We start from the raw sequence: 18,287 nt of genomic DNA, 5'->3' as shown, positions 1-18,287 counted from the left end.
AGCTGCTGTAATATAAATGTCCTGGAAAGGCTCAGCGGGGCTCCTCGTAAGCTTCCCATAACGCCGTGTAGGACGCTGCCAGCCCGATAGTGATCACTGTAACTTTATACCCCGAGTTAGTAATGTGAGGGCGGTGTCCAGGCGGCGCTTACCCAGGCGTGCTGCAAGACCTCCCTCCCCCCCTCTCCCCCACCATTCTCTTACTTTCCCTTCATCTTTATCTTTCTCTCTCTCTCTCTCCTCTTGTATTCCTCACTCGCTCGTATTACTTTTTGTTCCTTCTTCGTATTGTAGTCTTGGTTTATTCTTCTTGACCTTACTTCCTTTTATTCTTCGGCTGCTAGGTCTTTTCTCTATATTTTCCTCCTATTCTAGTATTTTTGCGTCTCGTATTATTTCCTTTCCTTTTCCAGTTTTCCATTTATCCAATTTGACTATTTTTTATGACCTTTTTTTATTCCTTTAAGACGGATGCTACATTGTCATTCCCTCCATATTTTTCTTTCTACTCTTGTATTTTTGTCTCTCGTATTATGTATTTCGCCTTTCCTGATCTCCATGTATCCATGTTAACTGTATTTCTTTTGTTTTTCCTTATATCTTCTAAGAGGCGTACTGCAAGACCTTCTCTTTCTTCGCTCACTTTCTCTCCATATTTATCTTCCTGTTCTTGTATTCCTGCGTCGCTCGTGTTACTTTCTTCGCTTCCCGTAGTCTCGATTTATCCATCCCGGCTTTAGTGCCTTTATTTCCCGTTATTCGTCTATGTATACTTTGTCGTTTGCCGTAATCTTCTTGTCGTTCTGTTACGCTTCAGTGTAATAACCCGTAATTCTGATATTTCTGCTTTCTCCACACCTTTCTCATCTCCTGCATAATTATATACTATCGTATTTCATATAATATTCTTACCTTTCTTCGCCTAATTCCTTTTTCTTTTGTCTTTCTCTCTTCGCCTTCCTTCTTTTCGGGTACTTTTCTTCAGCGCTTAATTCTTACTGTTCTTGCACGCTTGTAATATTAACATTGTTCCCTTTCGCTAACCGCAGTTTTTTTTTTTCTGTCTTTGTATTATCACACAAAGCGGCGGTACTCGGCGATGCACACATTTGCACGTGATGGCAACGCTCCCTTGTTCCTCGCCTCTAAACGACACACTTTTCCCTCCGTCCAGGTTAGCACTGAGTGACACAATCAACGCGTTAATCAGCGACAACAGGCGACACACACACACACACACACATACACACACACACACACACACACACACACACACACACACACACACACACACACACAAACACACACACACACACACACGGACCCGTCTCGTCCACACAGTAACCAACCTTGTTCAGCAGAATGTAAAAGCGACTTAGATACTACGGATGGTTTTGTTAAACGATTGTGTACTTGTAACGCGAGCCGAAGGAAATCGAGATAAGCAACAAAAAATAGGGAGTTGAACAGTTCTGCCGGCTTAATCTACATTCTCTGTTCTTACTCTACATGCTACAGAGAAATTGAGATTCTAAGCTTCCGTTCTGATTAACATATATCTCGAGATAAGCACCAAAAAATAGGAGTTAGAGTTCTGCTTGCTACGTATATCTAGAAACACTACTCGTATTTTACATGCTACAGGGAGATTGAGATTCTAACGTTCCGTTCTGATTAACCTGTATCTCTGGAGCAGGTAGCCGAGGTGCTGTAGCTGAGTGAGACCATAGCAAATCAAACAAGGAGTGGTATATGTTGTCGTATATAGAACGAAAGTGCGAACACTGCTATAAATACATTTCTCGATGGGCGTGTGCGCGGAATGAGACTGTCGTGCTTCGGGGTGTGGAGGATGACGAATGGGAGGGCAGCTTGAAGGAAGGGCAGGATAAAGAAATAGATTGAAGAAAGTTTATATGCAAGTGTAAACATTACTCCTTTGATAGAGTCAACCACGTCATGTTGGATTCTTTAAAATGCAGATGTTTGGATCGGACCAAAGAAACATAGACTGTTTGGGAATAAAGTCTATAATGTTACCATACGTCCACTGAATAAATTTAAAAAGAGGACCAACTTCATGTCAAGCGAGTCACGCGGGGCGTCTCAGAGTTACCACATAAATAGTGGTTACTGGAGCAGCAGAGCCGGCGCGGCCACCAAGCACTCGTTCGCCGCTGTACATTTTATGCATTGCACTTCGCCCTTAACTGACTAAACCGTTCATCGGGTACTCTGATTACCACTCTGGGTTTTGGAAAGCTCGAATTTCCTCCAGCAACAAAACTTCCAACCATTTTCCACATAAATGTAACAAGCACCTTGCAAGGCTTCCCGTTTACTATGAACATAAAAAAAAGAAAAAAATAGGGAAAGTTGCAAGAAGCTATCAGGTCTACACGTGGCGATCCCTGTATGAAAAATATGTACCTATTCATGCCTATCATCCTCATCCATAAATTTGTCTAATCTTTTTAAAACTCTCTATTGACCCGGCACGAACAATTTGATACCAGAATCTATTTCATTCATCTGTCACTCTACTTGAGGATGCTAAACGTCTCAAAACCGCAAAATGACATCTATAGAAACTCCCTGAATTACCGGAGCTGCCTCAAACGCCACACTATTAGCAACAGTAAAGGGTCACTCGTGAAACCTCTCACATTTACTAAACAATACCATCACTGGACACAAGGGAACACCGAAGAGTTAATCTGGGTTACACTTTGGGTCATCTACAGTACATACAGTCCGCTACTAGAATAAAACCAGTGGTGAAGGTGTCTCTGTGTGTGTGTGTGTGTGTGTGTGTGTGTGTGTGTGTGTGTGTGTGTGTAACATGTGCTTTATATTGTTTTATTATCTACTTACCGTGTTAAGTGTCTTATGCAACTGTCACTTTCCAAAAATATGCCCTTTTTAATTTCCCACGTGAAATGTTTAATGACCTTTGCATTCCTGTACAAAAAAAGCAAAATCGGAAGAGGCAAAAGAATGCGTGAAGACATTTAATACAACACGAAACATGATACCTGGGGAAATAACCTACGTAGACGTTATGATAAGATAGACGAGAAAGAAGGAGAGACACAGAGAGAGAGATAAAGGGAGAAAAGGAGGTGGAAAAGCAAGCAAGGGAGGGGTTGTGGAGGTAAGGAAGAAAGAACGTATATATCATAAAGAGAAGACTGAAGAAGTGTAATGAGCATAATGAGGGAGTGTAGAAGAGAGAGGAGCCATTAAATGAGGAAAAGGAGCAGGTTGGGTGGAGGAACCGGGTAAGATATTTAGGAGTGGACGTGAACAAAGAGAGAGTAGAAGTAATAACAGACACGGGGAACGAGACAGTGAAGGAAGCGAATACGAAGAGGCAGAGATCCCCGTGATAGAAAGGGAAATGAATGAGAGGCACTGAAACAAAGGAAGTAAAGGAGAGTAGGCCAGGATTAGAGGCGCTTAGAAATTAGGTGAAGTGCAGAATAAAACACGCAAAGGAGTGGAAAAAATGAATGATGCATAAAGTGTGCTGTAGACGAGGAGGAGGAGGAAGATAAGGAAAGGACTAAGGAGGAAGAGGAAAAGCAGGAAGAGGAGAAAGAGGAGGAGGAGAAGAGGAGAATCGTGGCCGTGTACCGTGAAGGAGGCCACGCTGGAGCCATTATGCCCGCGATAAGAATGATTTACCTCGTGAGAAAGTATCATATCACTTCCCTCGCGGCTGATTGAGATATTAAGTGGGTGTTTAGTAGCCCGGAGCCCAGCCAGCCTGCCTTTGTGCGGCGAGCGGCCCCTTCACGACTTAACGCGCTTGGAGATGGCGCTGCGACCTTTGGGAGTGAGTGCCCCGCCGCGTCTGTCTCCGTGCTTGATGGTCAGGTAGCCGTGAGGGATCCCCGACAGAACTACCACTTGTGTCTGGTGACTTTTCTTCCCTTCCATTTCGTTTCTGGCTTTAAGATTTCGGGGTTGTGTATTGCATTAAGTATTTCCTGCATTAATTCTGTTGTGTGATTTTATGAGATAACGAGGATGAAAATGGATTGCTGTGTTGTTTCACGCGTGGCTCGGTAGTGGTATGGATAGAATCTAGCCACCTAAGCTCACCTGGCGTGGCAGTATATCAATTTACCGGTGCACGGGGGTAATGCTGAGTCAACACCGCCAGTGATCTATCGCTCGAGTAACATTTTGGCAATAAATTTCCAGCCGATCGTAACTCATGGTTGGGATCCAATTTATGTGTGCTAACAGCTCTCCGTCGAGTCTGTGGGTACAGCTCCTCGCCTCACGCTGACTTCTCCTGACGTAGGCGCAGTGAGTGCTTTGCTGCATGGAGGTGCTTAAGAGGTTTCCAGTCCCGAGAGTCACGGTAGAAAGTCACTGGTCTGCTTAGCCTCATTGGCACAGTTTGTTAATCAGATAGTAATAGTGTAGTATATGACTCTGCGTTAAGGCATCGAGGAGTCTTTGGTTAATGGAAGCAAGGAGGCGCCTCTGCTGAAGCGTGTTCCTGCAGGCGGGGATGCGGGTGGATGCTGTGTTGTGCCGCTTTATATGGATCGCTGGCTTGTCTTCTATCTATGATGGAGTGGTTTGATTTAGTGATATATTTAAGATTGGTGTCTAATTTCGTATCTGATGTCATAAATCCATCAAGGGAAAATATCCAATAGCAGGAACAATTATTTAGGCTGCTTAATCTGCCGCATCTGATGACCCACCTTGATTTAGAGTTAAAAATAAATGCAGCCAGTAACTACAGCAACAACAGCAGGAGTAACAGTAACAGTAACAACAGCAGTAACAACAACAACAGCAGTAACAACAACAACAACAACAACAGCTACAACAACAGCAACAACAACAGCAACAAGAACAACAACAACAGCATCATCAGTAGCAGCAACAGCAGCAGCAACAGCAGCAGCAACAGTAGCAGCAGCAGCAGCAGCAGTAGCAGCATCAACAACAACAACAACAACAACAACAACAACGACAACAACAACAACAACAACAACAACAACAACAACAACAATAACAACAACAACAACATTAACGACAACAACAACAACAACAACAACAACAACAACAACAACAACAACATTAACATTAACAACAACAACAACAACAACAACAACAACAACAACAACAATAACAGCAACAACAACAACAACAACAACAACAACAACAACAACAACAATAACAGCAACAACAACAACAGCAACAACAACTACAACAACATTAACAACAACAACAACAACATTAACAACAACAACAACAATAACATTAACTTCATCATCATCAACAACAACAACAACAACGTTCATGCTACTACTACTACTACTACTACTACTACTACTACTACTATTACTGCTACTATTGTTGCTGTTGCTGCTGCTGTTGCTGCTGCTACAGGTAGTAGTAGTTTTAATGATAATAATAATAATAATAATAATAATAATAATAATAATAATAATAATAATAATAATAATAATGATGATAGACAATATGTAATAAAAAAATAAATGAATATATGAATTAAAATTTCTTCCTGACTTATAGTGGGCAATTTCATTCTCCGCTGGGTTCTCGGGAGTGTGCAAGCAATTTGGGGGTTGCCCTTCCCGCCCGGCGATGACTTTTACTGCCATCACGGTGCCTGGCGGCCCAGCCACCGAGGAGCCCGCGTGCTGCTGGCCGAGGGCACGAGCTGGAGAAACAAAACAACTATTCTCCACACGCCGCGGAATTCTTAACCGAGAGTAGTTAATGCGAGGTGATGGTGATTATGGACAAAGGTGCTTGCTCCCCTCACTCCTCTCCCTCATAAAGTAGACGGAGAGGATTAGAAAGTCAGCAGGCGTGGCTAACAGTACCCACTCGTCTCGGGGAATTTGCCCAGGCGATGCTTTCGGTCTGGCAACGACCCATTACTTTTTACGAGGCAGAAGTGTAAACAAGTATGTCTGCATTTTTTCTTTGTTAATACACCAGTGAGAGATGTGTGGGAAATAATGTGGAAAAGTATGTGTGCCTTCTTCACGACTGGAGGAAAGGAAGAAAGTGTGAATGAGAATATTTCCCTCCCTTCCTCCAAGCCTGCGCCTCCATGCATGCGGAACCCGCGGCCTGTGCAGGACTCCCGGCGAGGTATTCCCTCCACGTCGCTCGCGTTTGTTTTGAAAGATGCAATTGATTGTACGATGATTTATTTCCCTCGCAGTCTCCTAAGATAACCATTGCCCATCCCATGCATAGAAGCGCTCCTCCTTTGCCGGACCACCACTTCCACCATCACCACCACTCTCCCATCCCCAGCACTTCCATAACCGCCCACCGTTGCGTCATTTTCAGCCAAGTGTGAAACAGGACTGTGTCTAGAGGCAGCGCGTGTTTAGTTTATAGTCTTCTAATTTGCCTCCCAGAGCATGATTTATGTTGGGTGCAGCGGACCCGCGTTACACCTGCCTTGAGAGCTTCTCACCTGCACTTTACACCTGAGTTTGAATAAATCACTCCTCAATGGTCCTATTTAGCCTCTTAAGTATGTCTTCATAGCATTATGTGTGCTTGATTAAATATTACCGCTAAACCGGACGCTCTTATCGACACGCTTTTTGTCTTGGTGCTTTAATCCCTTTGCTCCATATAATAGCCGGCCGGGGCGCGCCATCAGTGATCTTAATTCCACCCCGCGCTTTATAATGAGAGAAGCTAACATATCACTTAAAGCGCGATTGGCGGGCTGCTCTGAGGGGTGAGAGAGAGAGAGAGAGAGAGAGAGAGAGAGAGAGAGAGAGAGAGAGAGAGAGAGAGAGAGAGAGAGAGAGAGAGAGAGAGAATTAGGCTTAATGAAATATACGATGGTAGTCAGATAAGCAAGTAAACAGATGGACAGACAAAGCGAAAAAGAGATGAATCGTCTAACAGATAGAGACAAATCAACGAAAAGGCAAGAGAGAGAGAGAGAGAGAGAGAGAGAGAGAGAGAGAGAGAGAGAGAGAGAGAGAGAGAGAGAGAGAGATTTCTACAGACGCGAAATAGTAGAACGCACAACATGCATCATAACTTTAAAGATGAGAATAAGTTCCTCGCTGACGTGAAGGTGAGGCTCAGTCACCTGGCGGGTGGGTGGAGTCGGTGTAACCCAGCAGGAGGGCGGCTCGGCGAAGGGGAGGGGCGCTGGTAGAGGAAAGGGAAGAAAGGGACCCGATCCGCTGAGGAGGTAGTGGTTGTAAGGAGAAGTAAATGTGGGCTGGAATGATTGTAGGTCAAGGAGTCTCGCTGAAGATGTTGTGAGGGTGTACTCTGAACTTTTCTAGGTGAGTTTGGTGGTGACGGGGACTCGTGTAGAAGGGAAAGGAGGATGATACCGAATTAGATGCTCAAACTCTCCTCGGTGAGTTTGATGTTGAGAGAGACTCGTGTAGAACTTTCTTAGGCGAGTTTGGTGTTGAGAGGGAGACTTGTGTAGATGGGAAAGAAGGATGATACTGAATTAGAAGATGCAGATTTGTACGTGTTTCGATTACGCTGCACCATTACCAGCACTCCGAACGGGAAAAGCCAGCGAAATGTACACATTTGACTAAGACTTTTCTAATACCTATGCATAGATGTGTGATGAAAAAAAATACATAAAACCATAGGGCGAGACGCACGTCATTGAGAGAGAGAGAGAGAGAGAGAGAGAGAGAGAGAGAGAGAGAGAGAGAGAGAGAGAGAGAGAGAGAGAGAGAGAGAGAGAGAGAGAGATCATTATCTTCCCGTCAGACATACGCCCTGCACTTTTCCTTGTCTCCACGCATTCATCCCAGGCCAGCGCATCGAAACAACGCTGCTCTCAACAAAAAGTAATCGAGTTTCAGATACTTCAGCGTGCAGCCGAGGCCATGCTCTCCTTAACTCCGCTCCACTTCATCATACCTGGAAGTCGCGTGGTTCCCGACAAGAGGTCCGAGACTTGCAGGAACCGATGCCCAAAAGCAGAGCAAATGGACGAGTGGATGAGGAAAAGCTTCAGGGAAATGTTCGGTGACTTGTAATTTCGCCTGTGAATGTCCGTCTCCTCGTGACTGACGCGGCAAATTACCCTCCGTTAAGTTGACGTATGGAAAACCCGTCTCGTGGCGCAGTGCATGGCAGGGTGTGGCGTGGCATTGTGTGGTGTGGCGTGGCGGGCGAGGAGGCCGAGTCCCGCTATGTCATGTACTGTATTAAAAGGATCATCGTGAGAATTTGAGAATTTGAAGTGTCAGGAGTTTATGAAGAGTTTGCCGTAGTGTTAGGATAAGTTATTAGATAAACCTCTTTTTCTAATGTTGTACGATTCATTTTTCCATTTTTTTTATTTAACTGAAAGAAATGATTTTTAGTACAATTACGTCTTTTTTTCCATGTAAAGCTATTCAATGTGTATCTTACCACTTACCACCTTACACACACAAAAAAAAAAAAAAAAAAAACTAGTCTTATTCACTGCTTTTCGAAAACTCCACATTCTTGGCATCGAGGGAACCTCCTATTCAGTGTATATAAAACATCACGATATAACCCGTTTTCTTTCAGCTACTTTCACCCAAAGCCTTACCAGTTTCTCGCCAGAATAGGGCTCAAGTAAAAGGCTCGGCTGCTGCGTAAAACCACGTAGGTACATTCACTCCAAAAAGGACACGGTGAGATAGTGATCAGCCTGTATTCCTCCAACCAAACATTTACGACACCTGCGGGGAGAAAAAAAAGGGAAAAAAGAGACACACACAGAGATAGAAGAACAAGAGACAGTGACAGAAAAAGAAAGGCCAATGGTTTAATTGACGAGACAGACTTCTGCACGTACTGTCTTTTCTCCCACAGCTATTTGGCGGTAAGAGTACTGCAAAAATTCAACAAAAAAGTCTCTTCTGACCTTTACGTCCACAGCGCACGGGGGCAAAAAAGAGCTCAGTGCAAAAACCTATTCAGAAAAATGAGAAAATATCCCATGGGTGCTTATAAAGCTGGATATAAATGTATATTACCTTCCCCTTGCATGTTGGATTTTGAATAAGTCTCTCTCTCTCTCTCTCTCTCTCTCTCTCTCTCTCTCTCTCTCTCTCTCTCTCTCTCTCTCTCTCTCTCTCTCTCTCTCTCTCTCTCTCTCTCTCTCTCTCTCTCACCGAAAAAAAAGCAAAAAAATAAATAAAAAACACCAATACGGTAATACACAACCCTACAAAAAACTCGAAATAACATGCCAACTTATTCCGGACAGAAGGTACAGTACATCTGACCAGCCAGAGGAACTTCAAGAGACACCTTTCAGAAACCGCTTGAACGCGCCGTCTAAACCAGATAAAAAAAAAAAAATAAGGAATCATCTAGTTCTGGAAATTGAAACCCGGAGTAGGAGGTGCGAGTACTGCCCACACCGAATCAATGATCACCACAAATCCGTGTATGACGAGACTAACGAACCACATTATGAGAGACGTTGTCGTGAGGGGAGAATGAAGAGACTCGGGAATGTGGGACTTGTTGAGCTGTAACAGATTTCAAGAGTTCGAAGTGTGAGGGAAAAACCCGGAAAATACGAGGAAAAAATAGCAGGTCTTGATTGTACTAGTGTAAGCTTAATTCAGATAGCCGTAAACGCGAGCACAGCGAATGAAACGTGTTGTTTTTCGTGAGGTTACCAGCTGGGAGAGGGACGCTAAGGACGCGGCAGTGTGGTTTTTAGTCTGGACTGTCACTCGTGATAAGTAGCGGTATCGTGACTGACTTTTTTTGCCTTAACAAGCATAACTATTTGATTTCTTCTTGGTCATGTCAGTGAGACCACCCAAGAAAGAGAGAGAGAGAGAGAGAGAGAGAGAGAGAGAGAGAGAGAGAGAGAGAGAGAGAGAGAGAGAGAGAGAGAGAGAGAGAGAGAGAGAGAGAGATGGTGAATGATGAAATATACAAAGATAGGCAGATAAGCAAGTAGACAAAAAGACAAAGTGAATATACGGTCAAGAGGCAAATAGACAGACGAGTAAGCAAGACAGAGACGCAGGAAGGTGACAGACAGGGAATACAGCACAAAATATCCTAAAATCTTTATCTTAAATTTTCAGTCTTTTTTTTTTTATTGCATTCTAATTGTTTATTTTTTTTATTCCATGTGTTTCTCTTTTACCGTATTTTTCTCCCTATTAATACTCCACCACTACAGGCTACTACTACTACCAACACCACTACTACTGCTACTACTACTACCACCACCACCACTACTACTACTACTACTACTACTACTACTACTACTACAACTACCATTACAACTTCTTCCCACACCTCACTTTCTTCGCTCCACCTCCCGTCCATTCCTTCTCGTATACCCTTTCTCGCATTATCCACCTCTTAAAATCGATCAGATAAACTACACTGTCCACGGTCACTGTATATGATTTGCATACATACATTGATATCAACTACAATTGTTCTCTGTGGCCATCGCTGCCGCCGCCCTGCACCCTACGTTCCTCTCTCCCACATTGAACTTCTCCCCTTGAACCCTTCTTGTATGTTAGAGAAACGTGGCTCCCGTCAGATTACCTATACGGAGGCCACAGATCACTAGCTACCACCTGTCTTTCTCTAGGGCCTTACCTCTCTCCGCTTCTGTCTTCCCTTCCCGGATCCACCACCTCAGCTCAGCTCCCGCTCCCTCTTCTTAAGCTTGTCTCGTCCTTAAAAAAGCTACTCCCGGGAACAGGTCGCTCTGGATACCTCAATTAGTCAACGTCCGGATAGCCAGTACGCCTCACTCATTGGCCGGTAAGTGCACGGCAGTCTATGTGATATTTGCATATTTATCACTGTAACTCGCGCCGTAAGTCCAGCATTGGTTCATGATTTGTAGCGCCACACATCAACACCAGCTCATCTGTTGCCCTGTAGAAGTTGTCTGCCCGCGCTACCTGTCCGTATTACCTACCCATCACCAACCTATACGACCTGGCGAGTTTAAATAGTGTTTTATTAACCTCTTAAGTTTCACTTGTACTTTGGCTGCGCTCATTGCCTGTCGATGAAACTTGTTCGTGCCGCGAGTTTATGTTATGCTTGTATAATGCTTGTCTACTTAAGTCAATGCTGCGTTCATTGCTATCGTTTAGAGAATATCGTGCCAGACCATTTACGTCACTGTTATGTACGAGTATTGTGGTCTATTTTCTTCATACCGATTTTATTGTTGAATGTTCCTGTTGTTTATTATTAGTTTATTAGCCAACGCAAGACAAATGAACAGGAAAGTTGTAGTGTTTAGTGTTTTTTTCTTATATGCACGTTGCTTTGAGTAATCTATCATGTGATTTGCATTTGACTTCTATACTTTGTTTTTTCATTTATTTATTACCGCTGCTGCGCCTCATTAAACTTTTGTTTCCATAAAGCCATCATTATTGGAGCTTGCTGATGGAACGAAAGATTTTTTTTTTTTTCTACGCACCGCGTCTGCTGAGCTGCTGGCCTGCCGCTACTTACAGATCGGGTTTTGTGATCCACGAACAGGTATTGTTGCATACTTCCTGTGGGCCTGGTGTGTGTGTGTGTGTGTGTGTGTGTGTGTGTGTGTGTGTGTGTGTGTGTGTGTGTGTGTGTGTGTATTATTGTAATTTATTTGCCCATGACCTTCCTCCTGCACTGGTATCATAGACTGGTGGTGGCGGTGATGCTAATGACGGGTGGTGTTGCCGGGCAGAAAACCCAAGTTGCCGGGCGAGATGGTCGGGCGGGTCGGCGTGTTGCGTGTCAGTCGCTCTAAATAACTATCTCGTAATTGATATCATGGTTGAAACTTCATATTTCAAAAATTGCCATTAATTGCAGCTTAAACAATAACTTTTAATCCAATTCGAACAATTAGTTTTACAAATCGTAATATTTGTTATGGCATGGAGTGCTCACCTCACTTGCATCTGCGAGTTCTGTTGAGGAAAGTTTTAGAATCAGCTGACCATAAAAATTTTTTTTTTTTTATCTTCTCAGAATCGACAAATAATCAATTAGAATCTATTGTATCTGGACCACCAGGGCGGTGATGGGCGCGGCAGACTGGCTCTTGCCCTCTTTTGTCCACCCAACGGCGCATTACATTACTTGTGCTACGTCTAAGACACGGACAACCTGCTCCACAAAGGCACTTACCGTCCATCTGGCGCCTCCTCAGGGCTCCTGTGTCGCGGTGGTCGCCAGGGCGGGGCTGAGGGAACTAAGTATTACTGACCAATATAATGAGAGGATTAAGTAACCTTTGGATTATATTGCCGGATTATAATTCGCGTGTATAAAAATCTGCCGTTAAAATTGACGGAGGATATTAGTCTAGAGTTAGTGACCTCCAGTAATCTTACGTGATCGCTGGACTATTGGCCCCAGCACATCATTATGTTTTCCTTCAAAAAATGAGCAGGTGATTAAGAAAATTGCTTTGTATTTGGACAAGTTAATAATCGAAATTGCCGGTAACTTAGTAAAGCAAAATATAGTGAATGGTGTATCATAGCAATAAACTTTTTTGTGATGATTAATTTCCTTTTAGTGTACATGTGTGTTTGCTCTCATTAGCCGATTATAAGTAGTTAACTACCTCAATTTGAAGATATCAAAGAGCATGTTCGCTAATATGCAACAGATATGTTAATATTGTGTTTATACTATTGGGTTGCCTACCATTATCATTAATATCGTTGGTGAAAGCTGCTCTCAAAAACTTTTACGTGTGTCTACAGACCAAACATTTTATTCCATTACCCGAAGCCTCGCCAATGCAGGAGTTGTACCGAGCACTCACAGGATCATAAGAGCAAATATATATAGATGGGAGACGATTTAGCCAATTATGGAAACAAGACCAAAATTTTGTAGAGTAGACATTAGTCATTGCTTTTTGAGGCACCTATATTCGGTAAAGATAATTCTATAACACTGGCTGTTCTGTTTTTTTACGCATAGTCACCCAAATGTCTTCGTTGCTACTATATCGGAAATTACTCACAGTTTAGTGCTAAGTTTTTTTTTTTTTTTTTTCGTTTCTCCATTGTTATATTTATATATCACAATTGATGTCAACTAGCCATCAATAACTTCGTAAATGGTAGACTGCAAATCAAAGTTAAGCTCTAGGGATGTGTTAATACTACTCTCCAGACTGAATTCTAGTATTACGATGGCAGATAATGCGGGTATCCAGAATTTACTAGTGAAAAGAGATGAAGGAATGGAATTACTGGTAAAATCTTGCTTTAATTAGATGGACAAAATATGAGTGACAGGAAGCAGAATATCCTGTGCAGCAGTGTCGGGAGGGGGAGAGACTGGACATACAACCAACGAAATCAAAACAACAGTATTTATGGAAATAGCGATAGGGAATAGGAAGAGATGCAACACTGGACGGTGGCCGGCATGTGAGATATGGGGGACAGTCAAAGAAAGCCAGTTAATAAGATGAATAACATCTGGCTCTCCCTTGTTTGGAGTGAAGCTCATTCTATCTTTTCTGCATCACCACACCCCACTAGCGTCGCCACAAAAGGGACCGCAGCTCACCCCAGCCAAGTGTAATAACCACACCGACCATATTTGTGTACTTTCCTGTTTAACGAGAGACTTGCAAGCGGTAAGTCACTTGTCCCGATGGCTAATTAGATAGACATCAGTGAATGGACAAAAAAAAAAAAAAATGGAAATTTAATAAGTTTAGTAAAAGCGTGTAATTAAATATTGTCGGAGTAATTAGATGACATGTATCAGGCTTATACGTCAGCCTCATGATATCTCCCCGAGAAAACACAACTGATGGACCGCTTATGAACTTGTAGGATCTTGTATAAACACATGCCGAGGCTTAGACGGCACGCTGCACCGCCGCCATCAAGATTTGCTTGCTTTCTGATACCCTGTGGTTCTTTATTAACTTATAGGTGGAGCGAACTCTGAGAACACAAGTGATTAGACGAAATTTTCTTCCTTCACTTTAATTAACCATTCTTTAACTTAAACTACACCATTATAATTTCAGTAAGAAAAAAGGACGCGTCGTAAATATTTATTGTCAAACGCGTCTAAAGGTTTCGAACATTAGACTTCAGACACCAAATAAATATCGATCAGAAAGATTCGCCGTAACTTTAGCTTGGTGTGAGTGACGAAGCTGAGTGTCTGTGAGAGAAGGAAGTGTCCATGTGTCGCCTTTGTCAACGCAATACCTTCTTTCATTCATTTATTGCTTGTTCTTTCCTTCAACTCTCCTCTCTCCTTCAACTTTGACTCTTCCACGCCGTCATACCCTCCAGCGGCCTTTGTGATGCATTCGTCTTCCTATTTCATTGCTTTTTTAATTTTTCGTTGTTGTTGTTGTCGTCGTCTTCCTCCTCCCCACCCTCCTTCGCCTCCTTTTGTAATTGTCTTTTTTGCTGTCTCATTTTTTGTACCATGTGTCGTTTTTCTTAAAGATGTTTTCAAATATTTTATGTGAATACTTTTACTTTTTATGTCCTCTAATACGCCCTCCCTCTCCTCCTCCTCCTCCTCCTCCTCCTCCTCCTCCTCCTCCTCCTCCTCCTTCTCCTCCTCCTCCACCTCCCTCCTTTTCTTTGCATTTGCCTATATCTCTTACTTTAGAGTCGTATATCACAAAGAAACTCCCCACTTGTCTTTTGCGGTTAGTACTTCCTTTGTGTTCCTGTGTGTTCGTCTGTGTTTCTCCTCCTCCTGCTCCTCTCTCACAGCTGGACCCACAATTAAAGCCTATGAAAAGTGACCCTCACGTTCTCCCCGTGTCATAATGAAGTGATGATCTCCTCAATTCATAGCGAGGAATTAAAAGAATATTCAGGCTAATGAGAATTTAATGGCTTAATAACGTGTAATTGCTGGAGTTTGGCCATGAAGGAGAGAGACTGCAGGGTGATGGAATGGCTTCTCTCTCTCTCTCTCTCTCTCTCTCTCTCTCTCTCTCTCTCTCTCTCTCTCTCTCTCTCTCTCTCTCTCTCTCTCTGGCGCCATGAGATAATTACAGTCTGAGCACAGTAATTACATAGCTTATTAAAATTATTGTTCGCTACTTCCTAATATATACTTATTGCCCTCTCACTTCATCTCCTCTTCTTTATCTACCCTCTCTCTTTCCCATCCACGTTCCTTCTCACTACACCTCTGTCTCTCTTTCTCCCCTCCTTTTCTTTTTTTTTCTGTTCCTCGCGAAAATTATCTTTTTTTCGTCTCTCTTCCCCTCGCTTGCTTTTCCCATCTTTCCCTCCTTTCCCCATTTCTATTTTATTTTTCCTCATTTCCCCTCCCCCTTTCCATTTCTTGTCAATTTTTTCACTCTTTCCTTCCCATTTTCCTTTCCCATTCCTCTTTACCTCTCCCATTTCATCTACTCCTTTGAACTCTTTCCTCATTGCATCTTTTCTCTCTTTATCATCTCTTTCTCTTCCCCTTACTCATTCCTTCCTTTCCTCCATTCTCCTCACTTTCCCTTTCCTTCCCTCTCTTCCAACGTTCCTTTCCCTCTCTAATCTTTCCCTCCTACCCTCTCATTCCAACGTGACCTCAATTAGTAGGCGTGACCTCACTCTTTCCGCATGACCCTTAGCTATTGTCATGTGATCAAAGTGGCTCCACATGACCCGGCGGACCATCCACTGTGACCCCTTGTCGTCCTCATGAGGTCACACGAGACTCCTACTTTCTCTTATCAACTGAGGCGTCGCAGAGTGCAGTGTTGTCTCTCTCTCTTTCTCTTCTTTAGTGTATTCTCGTCCATGTAAGGTTATATTGTATCTGTGTGGGTTAAGATGGGTAATTTACTGAGAAAATGCATTGCTCTCTTTCTTCTTCATTGTATTTTAGTCAGTGCAAGGTTATATTCTAGTCCTGGAGGATAGCACACGTAATGTAATAAGGAAATGCACTGTAGTCTCTCCTTTGGTGCATTTTCTCTTTTTCTCTCTTTGCAAGACTGTACTTGTCCTCAATAGAACGAGTGATATAGTGAGAAAAGACATCTCTCTCTCTCTCTCTTCTTCTTCTTTGGTGCATTTTCACATTTCTCTCGTTGCTAGACTGTATTATAGACGACAGAACAAGTAGTAAGGTGAGAAAAATCACCGCTCTCTTCTTATCTTGTGCATTCTTGCTTTATTTTCCTTATGAGACTACCTGCAGAAGATTGAACAGTTAATGTAGTGAAAAAGTCGCCGTTCTTTATTATCTGAAGTATTACCGCGTTTGTTTCCTTGCGAGATTATTAGAGACGATAAGAAAGATACCACAGGAAAAAAAAAAAAGGCCCCGTTTTCTCTTTTCTGATGCATTCTCGTTTTTCTTTCCTTTAGACTGTAGTTGTAGACGACAGAAGTGGTTGGTGAGAAGAGACACCATTCTCTTCTTCTCTGGTCTATTTCTGCTTTTCTTTCCTTGAGTGACTGTACCTGTGGGCGAGGGAACTGGCAATATAGCGAGATAATCACACAGGTAGCAGCGTCAGATTCCTCGGAACCAGAACTCGGTGTAAAAAGATCCCAGCGTGAAGAAACTCCCATTCATGTTCGGGAAATATTAAACGTGAAGGTGTGTTATTAAAGGTAGTAGGCTTCACGTGCGGGTTTTTGCGGCTGTAAAAATGATGTGTTGTTGCTGATTTGAAGCTCCTGTGAGGCGATGATGGGGCGACTCAGCGCCCATGAAGGAGCCACTCAGACCGGCCGCCGCGTGATGATAACCGGCTACTTACACCCAGAAAAAGAGTTAAGAAAAATATAACAGCAGAGCATCGAGGAAATATACTTAGCGTGACGTGGGTGGAAAAAAAAAAAGAAAAAGGAAAAAAGTTGTGTATTTAATATAGACTGCAATCGTATCTTTATTGTTATCTTACAGGTATATATTTCTCTCAATTACGGTGGATCTCAGGCAGGTGATTTTCTTCAAGGTGAAAGACAAGATTTTACTCACTGGTGCAACTAAATATATAGAGGTTCTGTTTGGTATGCATTCTTGGAGCATCCGGATAACTCATTTCTTTTTCCTTCTCCGCCTCCTCCTCTTCCTCCTCTCCCCCTCCTCCTCCTCCATCTAGTGAGCAGGTAACTAGCAAAGTGAGCGGCTCGCAAAGCACTCAAGAGGCAATTAAAAGCAGGCACGAGTTTGGGTCCCTTCGAAGCGCGCCCCTTCCCCTTACGTCCCTTCCACCTCTCTCTCTCTCTCTCTCTCTCTCTCTCTCTCTCTCTCTCTCTCTCTCTCTCTCTCTCTCTCTCTCTCTCTCTCTCTCTCTCTCTGTCTATAGACTTCTGTTTAGTTATCTATCTATCTGTCTATCTTTCTATCTGTATCTGTCTGTTTATCTGTCTGTCTATCTATTTATCTATCTATACGTTTCTAGCTACTACCAGCGCCACTAACAACAACAACAACAACAATAACAACAACAACAACAACAACAACAACAACAACAAGTACAACAACAACAACAACATGAACCAACAACAATTTCACCACTACTACCACCACCAACACTACCACCACCACCACCACCAATAACCCTTCGAAGACAAAAAAAAAAAAAAAAAAATCCCTGGTGGCCATTATCCCCATCATGACCATCATCGCATCACCGCCAGACAAGAATAGCCAAACAAACACTTCCAGCCTAAAATATGTTGCGGCCCATTCACCACCACTGCCAATTCCAGCTGTCGCCCCGCGGAGTCTTCGCTGCGCTACCCTGGACGAATATTGGCTTTCCACCTTCTTAATCAGTGTATTCAAACGCCACCGCAGCTCCTCTCTCAAGCAGGTGTCACGAGGCCTGCAATTTTCGTCTCTGGGAATTGTGAAAAAGAAGGAATATATCTTCACCATCGCTTGCGGGGAGGAGCGGGTGAATCGGATGACTGGGGCTGGATGGGTGCTTGGGGAGGTGGTGGTGAAGAGGGGGAAGGGGAAAGGAGAAGAGAAAGGTACGCGTGACTTGTGAAAGGGCGCTACGTGTTTACGGTGACTGAAAGACAATGAGGCAATATAGTAAAACAGTATTGATTTCTAAGTTTTTTTCTCTCTTAATTTTTCTCATTTAGTGTGCAAAATGGATATCTTCGCTTGCTACAGTAAAGAAAACGTCGTAGATTTCTTGGTATTTTTCATCTTAGTCTTCCTCATTCAGTGTTATGGGATGGATGTCTTCGCTCGTTAGTAAATGTTACAGTTTCACTATTAAATACTTCTCATAAACTGCACTGCAAGACTTAGGATTCAGG

This window comes from Scylla paramamosain, chromosome 5 (assembly GCF_035594125.1).
Source record: "Scylla paramamosain isolate STU-SP2022 chromosome 5, ASM3559412v1, whole genome shotgun sequence".
Taxonomy (NCBI): Eukaryota; Metazoa; Arthropoda; class Malacostraca; order Decapoda; family Portunidae; genus Scylla; species Scylla paramamosain.
This window is presented reverse-complemented; position numbering follows the sequence as displayed.